General features: G+C 37.9%; 1 long non-coding RNA gene across 2 annotated transcripts; it reads left to right on the top strand.

Annotated features, from left to right (window-relative positions):
• Positions 1–6,566: 6,566 nt before the first annotated feature.
• On the top strand, positions 6,567–10,114 carry LOC109216389. 2 transcript variants are annotated; one of them, XR_002066479.1, is made up of 4 exons: positions 6,567–6,675; positions 6,849–6,908; positions 9,173–9,514; positions 9,848–10,114. It is a non-coding gene; the product is annotated as an uncharacterized LOC109216389 (long non-coding RNA). The 2 variants fall into 2 exon arrangements; XR_002066480.1 differs by having other exon boundaries at positions 6,575–6,675; positions 6,846–6,908.

Raw genomic sequence — 10,114 nt, 5'->3', positions numbered from 1 at the left:
TTAGTAGTGGCTCGAGGAGTCAAGTCTGGTCAATTATATGTGACACAAGGCTCTATTCTTAATGACTCAATAAATCTGGTGGAAAGTGATAGTTTGTCAGAATTGTGGCATCGAAGATTGAGTCATATGAGTGAGAGAGGGATTACGTGTTTGGCTAAGAAAAGTTTGCTTTCTGGAGTAAAACAAGCAAAGCTGCAAAGGTGCATACATTGTTTAGCTGGCAAACAGAAAAGGGTTTCCTTTCATAGCCATCCTCCCTCAAGAAAGCCCGATTTATTAGAGCTAGTACACTCTGATTTGTGTGGTCCTTTTAAAGTAAAGTCAAAAGGTGGTGCACTTTACTTTGTGACCTTCATTGATGATCATTCTCGTAAGCTCTGGGTGTATCCTTTGAAATCTAAAGATCAAGCACTTGGCGTGTTTAAGGAATTTCAGGCCTTAGCTGAGAGACAGACGGGGAAGAAATTAAAATGTATTCGCACTGACAATGGTGGTGAATATTGTGGTCCCTTTGATAACTATTGCAAGGAACAAGGAATTCGTCATCAGAAAACTCCGCCCAAGACGCCTCAATTGAACGGTTTGGCAGAGAGGATGAATAGAACTCTAGTTGAGAGAGTTAGATGCTTACTTTCAGAGGCTAAACTTCCAAATACATTTTGGGCGGAAGCACTTAACACTGTTGCCTATGTTATCAATTTGTCTCCTGCTGTTGCTTTGGATGGTGATGTCCCAGACAGAGTTTGGTTTGCCAAAGATGTTTCTTATGATCACCTGAGAGTTTTTGGGTGTAAAGCTTGTGTGCATATTCCTAAAGATGAGAGATCGAAACTGGATGTCAAAACTAAGCAGTGCATCTTTATCGGTTATGGTCAAGATGAGTTTGGGTATCGTTTTTATGATCCAATTGATAATAAACTTATTAGAAGTCGTGATGCAATATTCTTTGAAGACCAAACTATTGAAGATATTGACAAAGCTGAGAAGATAGATTCTCAGAGTAATGAGAGCTTAGTTGATATTGATCCAGTTTCAATTGCTAAGGCACCTATTGCACATGAAGGAACCCAAGACAATGATGGAGATAGTGATCAAGATCAAAATGATCATCATGGTGTAGATGTTATGGATGCTCCAGTTGATGAAGTTGTGGTTGATCAGCAACCAATTCCTGCACAGGTAACTACTACGAATGCTCCTGAAACCTCTCTTAGAAGATCTACAAGGGAGAAGCAAAAATCCATGCGCTATCCTCCTGATGAGTATGTACTTTTGACTGACATGGGAGAACCTGAGAATTATGATGAAGCCATGCAAGATAATCACAAAGATCATTGGATCGAAGCGATGGAAGATGAGATGAAGTCACTCCATGAGAATGGCACATATGAGTTAGTGAAATTGCCGAAAGGTAAGAGAGCTTTATCTAACAAATGGATATTCAGAATAAAGCAAGATAACCATACCTCTGCGCCTAGATACAAGGCGAGGTTAGTTGTAAAGGTTTTGGCCAGAAGAAGGGAGTTGACTTTGATGAAATTTTCTCCCCTGTTGTGAAGATGTCTTCTATTCGTGTGGTTCTAGGCTTAGCCGCAAGTCTAGATTTAGAGGTTGAGCAGATGGATGTCAAGACTGCTTTTCTTCATGGTGATTTAGATGAGGAGATTTATATGGAGCAACCTGAGGGTTTTGTAACTAAAGGAAAAGAAAATTATGTCTGCAAATTGAAAAAGGACCTGTATGGATTGAAACAAGCTCCAAGGCAATGGTATTTGAAGTTTGAATCTGTCATTGAAGAACAAGGGTACAAGAAAACTTCTTCAGACCACTGTGTATTCTTCCAGAAGTTCTCTGATGATGATTTTACTATTTTATTGCTTTATGTGGATGACATGCTTATTGTTGGAAAGAATAAATCCAGAATTGCAGTCCTTAAGAAGCAGTTGAGCAAATCGTTTGCGATGAAGGACTTGGGGCTAGCAAAGAAAATCTTGGGCATTCAAATCCACCGACACAGAGATAGAAATGAGTTATTTCTGTCCCAAAAGCAATACATTGAGAAGGTACTCAAGAGGTTCAATATGACAGATGCAAAAGTGGTTAGTACCCCTCTTGCTAAACACTTCAAATTGAGTATTATTCAGAGTTCATCTACTGATGAAGAGAAAAAGGAGATGTCTCGTATTCCTTACTCTTCTGCCGTTGGTAGCTTGATGTATGCTATGGTTTGCACTAGACCAGATATTGCACATGCCGTTGGCACTGTTAGCAAATTCATTTCCAATCCTGGAAAAGAACATTGGGATGCAGTAAAATGGATATTAAGGTATTTAAAAGGTATTGCAGATTTGAAGCTGTGCTTTGGCAATGGCAAGCCTGAACTTGTTTGTTACACAGACTCTGATTTAGGAGGCAATCTTGAAAATTCAAGATCCACTTCCGATTATTTGATCACTTTTGCAGGGGGAGCTGTTTCTTGGCAATCTAGACTACAGAAGTGCATAGCTCTATCCACCACAGAATCCGAATATATTGTTGTCACAGAAGGTGCCAAAGAACTATTATGGATGAAGGAGTTTATTAATGATCTTGGCTTTGAGCAGCCACGGTACATCTTATTTTGTGATAATCAGAGTGCTATCTGTCTCACTAAGCACTCCACTTTTCATTCTAAGACCAAACATATAAATAGAAAGTATCATTGGATAAGAATGGCTGTGGAAGAGAAATTATTTGAGGTTGAGAAGATACACACTGATGAAAATCCTTCGGATATGTTGACAAAGGCGGTGGTTGCAGATAAACATGAATTTTGTAGAAAATTGGCAGGCATGAAGCCTGTCAATAGTTCCTTTACTTGAAGACACATTTGGCCCCTTGGCTGGAGGGGGAGTTTGTTGGGCACATGCCCATGTTGTCCAGCCAAAGGCCCAATGGCCTAATCTTATTCTCTTTTGGTTTCCAATCCTATTTGGAATTGGATTCGGTTTATTCCTATTTTGAGTGGGTTTTTGCTTTAAGAGAAAGCACCACTCATGATCTATAAATAGGACAACCTTGGAGAATTATTCTATGCTCATTGATACAATTCTTTGAAAGACTTAAGCACATAAGAGTGATTTAGAGAGAGCTTTCATCAAGAGAGAAAAGAGAAGAAAAGTATTTGTTTTGCTGCAGATTTTTATTCCGACCAGCCAACTTCAAATCACGTTTTCGGATTCGTTAACCGTTGGATCGGGCTGAAATTTTGACTGAGTGTTCATAACATCTTGTTCTTGGATTTTAACGGTATAGATCGGATTTGGAGGCTCGTAGCATCTGATTTCGAGCCTTGAACAGCAGCTTCGTTTTGTGGATTATACTCTTTCTTCAATTCATTAGTTGTTGCTCTTGTTGCTATTGTTGCTCCGTGTTTGGCCCTTGTTGTGTAGCCAATTTGGAGAACTTTTGTAACCCTCTTATTGTTATAGTGGAGCTTTTTGGATCTTTGTGATCCCGTGGTTTTTACCTTCGATTTGAAGGGTTTTCCACGTTAAAATTTGGTGTTCTTTATCTTCTTTATTTTTGGGTTTGCCTCTTACTCGACATAACACTATCGTCCTTTTACAAGGTCTCTTGAATCACGTCAAGAGGATATTAGTTTTGATGCATTATATGGATTGTTGTTGAATGAAGAACGGCAGTTAAAAAGGGAAGAAGCCCATATTGTCATTGCACCTACAACACAGTTTACTCAGAGTTCCTTTTCTGCCACTCGTGGACGTGGCTCAAAATCGTGGGTTTCAGAACTTTGCTCAAACCAATACCTCATCTCAAGCTTCAACCATGTCTGGAATTGTTTGCCACAATTGTGAAGGTAAAGGTCATATTGCACGCGTGTGTCCATCTCCTAGGATTAACACTGGCAACAAAGCTTCTGGACCACCTGTCTCTAATTTAGCAAGAACCTCTTCTGCTCAAGATTGGTTAATGGATAGTGGGACCACACATCATCTCATAGTTGATCTTAATAACCTGGGTATTCATTCTGAATATCAAGGGCCTGAAGAAGTTACGTTAGGTAATGGTTCAAAACTTCCTATTTCCCATGTTGGTAAAAGTACAGTTATTATTTCTAATAAAAAGTTCACTCTAGACGATATTCTACATGTTCCAAATGCTACTCAAAATTTATTATCTATTTGTTCGTTTACTAAGTCTAACCAAGTTTCAATTGAATTTTTTCCTAACCATTTTTTGATTAAGGACTTGGCGACGAGGGAAATTGTGCATACAGGCCAGGATAAAGCTGGATTATATTCCCTTCCTGTGTTGAAGTCATCCGCACCTGCTTCTTATGATGCGTCCCTTGGGGTTTGGCATGCTCGTTTGGCTCATACATCCTATCCTACAGTTCGCCAAGCATTATCGTCTAGCGTCATTGTCCCTTCATTTACATCTTCTAGTTTATGTTCTACGTGTGCTGTTAGTAAGAGTCATAAAATTTCTTTTCGTGAGTCTAGTTTTGAAGCCTCCGGGCCTTTAGACTTAGTTTGTTCAGATGTTTGGGGTCCTGCTCCGGTTGTTTCTAATGAAGGTTATAGGTATTATGTGATTTTCTTTGATCTTTCGGCAAATATACATGGATTTATTTTCTTCGATTAAAATTAGAAGTCCTTTCAATTTTTATGCAATTTCGTAAAATTGTTGAAAAATACTTTGGTCGTCCCATTAAAAGTTTTCAGGCAGATTGGGGAGGAGAGTATCAAGCCTTAATAAATTACTTGAGAGATAATGGAATTGTGCAGCGTTCCTCATGTCCATATACCCCAGAACAAAATGGTTGTGCCGAAAGAAACATCGGCATATTGTTGAAATTGGTCGAGCACTGCTACATCATGCTAATGTTCCATCGGCATACCAAGGATAAATTGTCTTCTCGATCCAAACCGTGTGTGTTTCTGGGTTATAGTAAGTTGCACAAAGGGTACAAATGCTTTGACCCAGTTTCCTCAAAATTCTATGTTTCTCGTCATGTAATCTTTGATGAAAATGTTTTTCCTTTCGTTTCACAGGGTGTTGTGGTGCCTCCATCCATAACCAATACAAAATCAGAACCTCTCAATGTTCAGTTACCCTTGCAGCCTTTGGTTGGCCCTTCTAGCATTCAACCAACTCTGCCGCAACCTTCTGTGCCGCTGCACACATCCTCGTCACATGTTGATCCTATTCCTCGACACGTAACTGCTACTGATCAGCTTTCACATGATGAAGTTTCTCATGGTGTAGACTTGATGTCACCAACTCGAACTGAAGAAAATCCTCCATCTACTGATACGGTGAGCTCTATTGCTCTTGGAGACACTTCAATTACTGGTGCGCTACAACCAGCAGCTCCTCCTTTGCAAAAGATGGTCACACGAGCTCAAACAGGATCATTGATGCCAAAGAAGTCATTTTCAATGTCAACTGCGACTCCAACGTCGGCAATAATGGAACCTTCTTGCTACTCGCAAGCTATTAAGGATGTTCACTGGCGTCGCACTATGTCAGAGGAGTATAATGTTCTTATTCGGAATGGTACTTGGGAACTAGTTCCACCATCGCCATCTCAAAATGTAATTGGTTGTAAGTGGGTGTTCAAGACAAAGCTAAAACAGGATGGTTTATTGGATCGCTATAAAGCGAGGCTTGTGGCTAAAGGATATCATCAACGACCGGGCATCGATTTTGTTGATACATTTAGTCCAGTGGTTAAGCCGGCTACAATAAGGTTGTTGCTATCCTTGGCTGTGTCTCACAAATGGTACATCGCTCAGCTAGATATTTCCAATGCGTTTCTTCATGGGTACTTAGATGAGACTGTACATATGTCTCGAGTCTCGACCTCCCAGGTTTGTTGATCCTACTCGTCCAGATCATGTTTGTTTACTTAAACGATCTCTCTACGGACTCAAACAAGCTCCACGCATGTGGAATAAACGTTTAGCTGATGTGCTTCTTTCTCTAGGCTTGGTGGGATCCAAAACTGATAGTTCTCTCTTCTATATGCCACGAGAAATTATTCTATTTAGAATATGTCGATGACATTCTGGTTTTGGGTTCTAACTCTGCTCATATTGCAGCTCTCATTTCCAAATTGCAAGCTCAATTTGCTGTTAGAGATTTGGGAAAATTGTCTTATTTCTTGGGTATTCAAGCTAACTGGACACGTGAAGGATTGCATTTGTCACAAGGTAAGTATGTCACAGACCTGCTTAATCGTGTGCGAATGGGGTCGTGTGGTCCTGTCTCCACACCAGCTTCATCATCATCCAAGCTTTCCACTGCTGGTGGTTCTCCATTTCCTGATCAAACTCTATATAGGAGTACTGTTGGAGCTTTACAATACTTGACGTTTACTAGACCCGATATAGCTTATGCGGTCACTACAAAAAAAGGCCTAAATTGCGGTGGTTTAATAGCGGGGATCAGTCCCAACCCCCGCAAATTTTATTAAATAACGGGGGGTTAGTTAACCGACACAATATAAGTACATAGCGGCGGCTCAAAACCTCCGCCATCTGAAAAAAATTAGCGCTAACATTTCCCACACTTTTTTTTTGTTTGCTCATTTTTTTTGGCTGAAATAAAATACAAATATAACAAAACCTCAAAAGCTCGCCACTTCTCACTAACATTTTTCCACAACTCAAGGTAATGGTCTCAATTTTGAGAGGTTAACTGAAATTTCATGCTTCTTTCTACTTTAATTTTCTTAAAATCAAAAGTTTTGTATGAATTTCTCATTCTATTTGTAAGATTAAAACTCAATCCTCGTTTTTCCCTTTTTTTTTCATCGATTTTCCTCACTTTTTTCCCTATAGCAGTGGCATAGGCATCTCTATCACTCACTCTGGCATAACAATCGACAAGTATCTTTGATTATAGTAAGTTCTTCTACCCTATTTTTGGCTTTGTGTAATGTTATTTCTACAGATGTTTCATCTTCCCTATTTTTGGGTTTGTATAATCTGTAATTTTTGTGTGTTTTTGGGCTTTAATTTTGTTTTTGTTGTTGCTTTGGGTACTTTCTGTTAGATTTGGGTTTTCTCTGTTTATTTGAGATTTTTTTGTTGAATTAGTTGGAAATATAAATGTTCTACACCATGTTGTATGAGGATTTATATAGGTGTGTATGGTGATTCTAAGGTTTGGTGTTTGAGCAAAAATTTGGTACTAATACCATTTTTGGGTTTGATTCTAAGGTTTGGTGTTTGACTCAACAGGCTTTTTCATTAGAGGCAAATTCAAGTAACTAATAGCATTCCTATCTTTTCTGAACCATGAAGCCAAAAACTTTAAAAAATCTTCACAAAACCAGATATTTGAGAAAGCTCCCATTGTACTCTTCCAAGACTTAGAAAATAGAAGTATGAAAGAAAAACAAGAAACCAAGAAAAATAGCATTGCATTCAAAAAAAAGTTTTGCTCGTAGTACAACGGAGGAGGTTCGGTCCATTTAACCATTTAGTTGATCAATAATATGTTGTAGCTTTTCCATGTTGTTTTCACCTGTAGCTAGCCCACGTATCTGTTTAACTATATACAGAGAGATTGAAGGAAATCATAGTTGTAGATCTTTGGATAGAAGGGATCTCAAATCCATATTTACAATGATTAATATACCATTGACTGTGATTCTTACAGGGATCTCATCTTATTTGTGACATTATTGATATGTTGAGGTCAGGGCCAAATTAAAGGGTCTTTCTTCATTTTTATCATTTTTTGCTTTGACTGTCTTTTTTATGTTATATGTTCAGGTACTTTGTCTTTGTTATTATTACTTATTATTCTTTGATCATCACATCACTTTTTAATGATTGATTCTCCTCCTGGGTTTTTATCTTCCTTGTTTCTCTATTATGTTTCTTCGTCTCACTGCTCATGGTTTATGATTTCAGTTCGTTCTAGGTACGATGTTGTTGTGTTTTTTCTTTCTTGATGTTTTTTTTGCTGTTTCGTTATTTATTAGATCCTGATGAGGTTGAAGATTTAGTAAAGTTGCAAACTTTATTTTCTATAATCAGTCACAGGCAGGAGAAGTAAGCTTCTAGAAATTGGATGGATCAAAATTCTACTTTTATTGGAATGTAATCAATTTTGAGTGTTTGTTCTCCTTTGATGGATTTTTTTTATAACCAAAAAAAAGTATAATGAAGGCATATCTTGTGAATACTTTTATGCTGTCGCCTTCTGATTACTAGGTTTAATTGATGAATGGCAAAGTTACCTAAGAGAATCTATTGCAACAATCCATCTTCTTCACGAGTATTTGCTATTTCCTCGAAATTGGAAAAGGGAGAGGTAGACGTAGGCCAAAGAAGTATTGGGGAAAGGTGATTAGGTAGGATATGACGTTCCTTTAGCATATCTTATACCTCTACAATTCTCACATTACAACTTGGGACAACACCTTGGTTATACAAGAAGTCATTGTGTTCATAACTCTCAGACTCCTCCAGAAATACAACAACTTTGATAATTGAGTATCCCTGAAAGCAGCATCAAAAGGTGCACATAAGTCATTGTTTTCACAAAGGTTCTTGAGAAAAATAAATGCTCCGTAATTTCAGGAGATGGTGGGCTGCAGTAGTAACATTTAGCCACCAAAAAATATTCCATCTTGGAGACTCTCTCATCTATAGGTAGCCTATCATGAGTCACTTTACAGGTGTTTAAAATAGATTAACTTGTGCCATATCTTAGAATCTGTGGTAGAAAGGCCCGTTTTCTATCTAACTATACCCCATATCGATGATATTGTAAAAGCTCCTCCGCTATCTGGTTTTCATAATGGTCTGTCGGAATTGGCCAGGACATAGTTCTAAATTTATATTCTACGGAGCATATTCTGGGTGTTTTGTGAGATGTTCACTCAGTTATAGATGTATTTGATAATTGGAAAAACTGGACAGTGTTGTGTTTCTGTTTTTGGAATCAGTATCTATCTTTTTGCATTATATGTAGTAGCCATCACTACCATATGTTCTTCTAAGAATGAAGCACTTGCACTCTTCCTTTTTTCTGCCTTTGTCACTTTGACTCAGCATCAAATAACTTGAAAGGTCGGTTGGCAGTTGGCTTAAATCAATTGCTTTTTCATGCATTCCTGTTAGTTTAGTTGTGACAATGAGTTTTGTATGTGTAGGAAAAAAATGAGTTAGCTTTGAGCCAAAGCACAATAGACGAGTCTCAAATTTTGCCAAATGATGTCGTTGGTAAGGTGCTAGGAAAAGAGCACTCTGGAAGGGTGAGGTGTTTGGGATTAGGCCCTGTCCCTAGTAGAGTTTTTAAACAAGTAAGACCTCGTTTTGGTGGTACAAGTTCTTCAAGTACTGAAGGTTCATGTTCGTCCCAATGTCAACATAACCATAATCAAATGATGAATTTGATGAACGCTTTCAAGGCATATATGATAATGAAAGAAGGGACTATACCAGAACAGTTTGCAGGGTTCTTTGCTTCTCCTTCGACGGTTTCTCCTACAACGGTAAGTAAAGTTCTTCAAATTTTAATTTGTCTATTTGCAAAGATAGAGTGGCTTAGATTAGTACAATTCTTGTATGTTGTATCTGTTTTCTTTGTATAACTCCTCTCTCTCTCTCTATTATATTTTTTTTTTTCTAATTCTAGCATGAATTACTCTCACTTTCTAATGGGATGCACAAACATCTTTTTTCTCTGTCCAATTTAAAAAAAAAGACTGCAATGTTGATCTAAATTTGAGTTTTAAGTACAAAGGAAGCTTGAAGAGTTGCACTTATTTGCTTTTTACTTCAATTTCTGATTCTGGCATGATTTTTATCCTTTGTTTTTTATGCAGCCAAGTGCAACGGACAGTGGACCCCTTTCGCCAATGGACGCAAGAAGATCATGTGGTGATAGTAACTCTAGCGGCAATCGTTGATTTCATTATAATTGTCTTAGATAATTAATTGTGACGATGTAATATTGTGTGGTTGAAGCTGATGTTAGAATGTTGGAGTGAATGTTTTGTGTTTAAAATAGTTTTTGAGTGATGCTACTTAATGTTGACAATTTAGTTTTAAAGACTAATGATATTTTATGATAACGTTTTGTGATTTTATGA

This window comes from Nicotiana attenuata, unplaced genomic scaffold (assembly GCF_001879085.1).
Source record: "Nicotiana attenuata strain UT unplaced genomic scaffold, NIATTr2, whole genome shotgun sequence".
NCBI classification, from domain to species: domain Eukaryota; kingdom Viridiplantae; phylum Streptophyta; class Magnoliopsida; order Solanales; family Solanaceae; genus Nicotiana; species Nicotiana attenuata.
The sequence above is the reverse complement of the archived record's forward strand: the minus strand, read 5'-3'. Positions and strand labels throughout refer to the sequence as shown.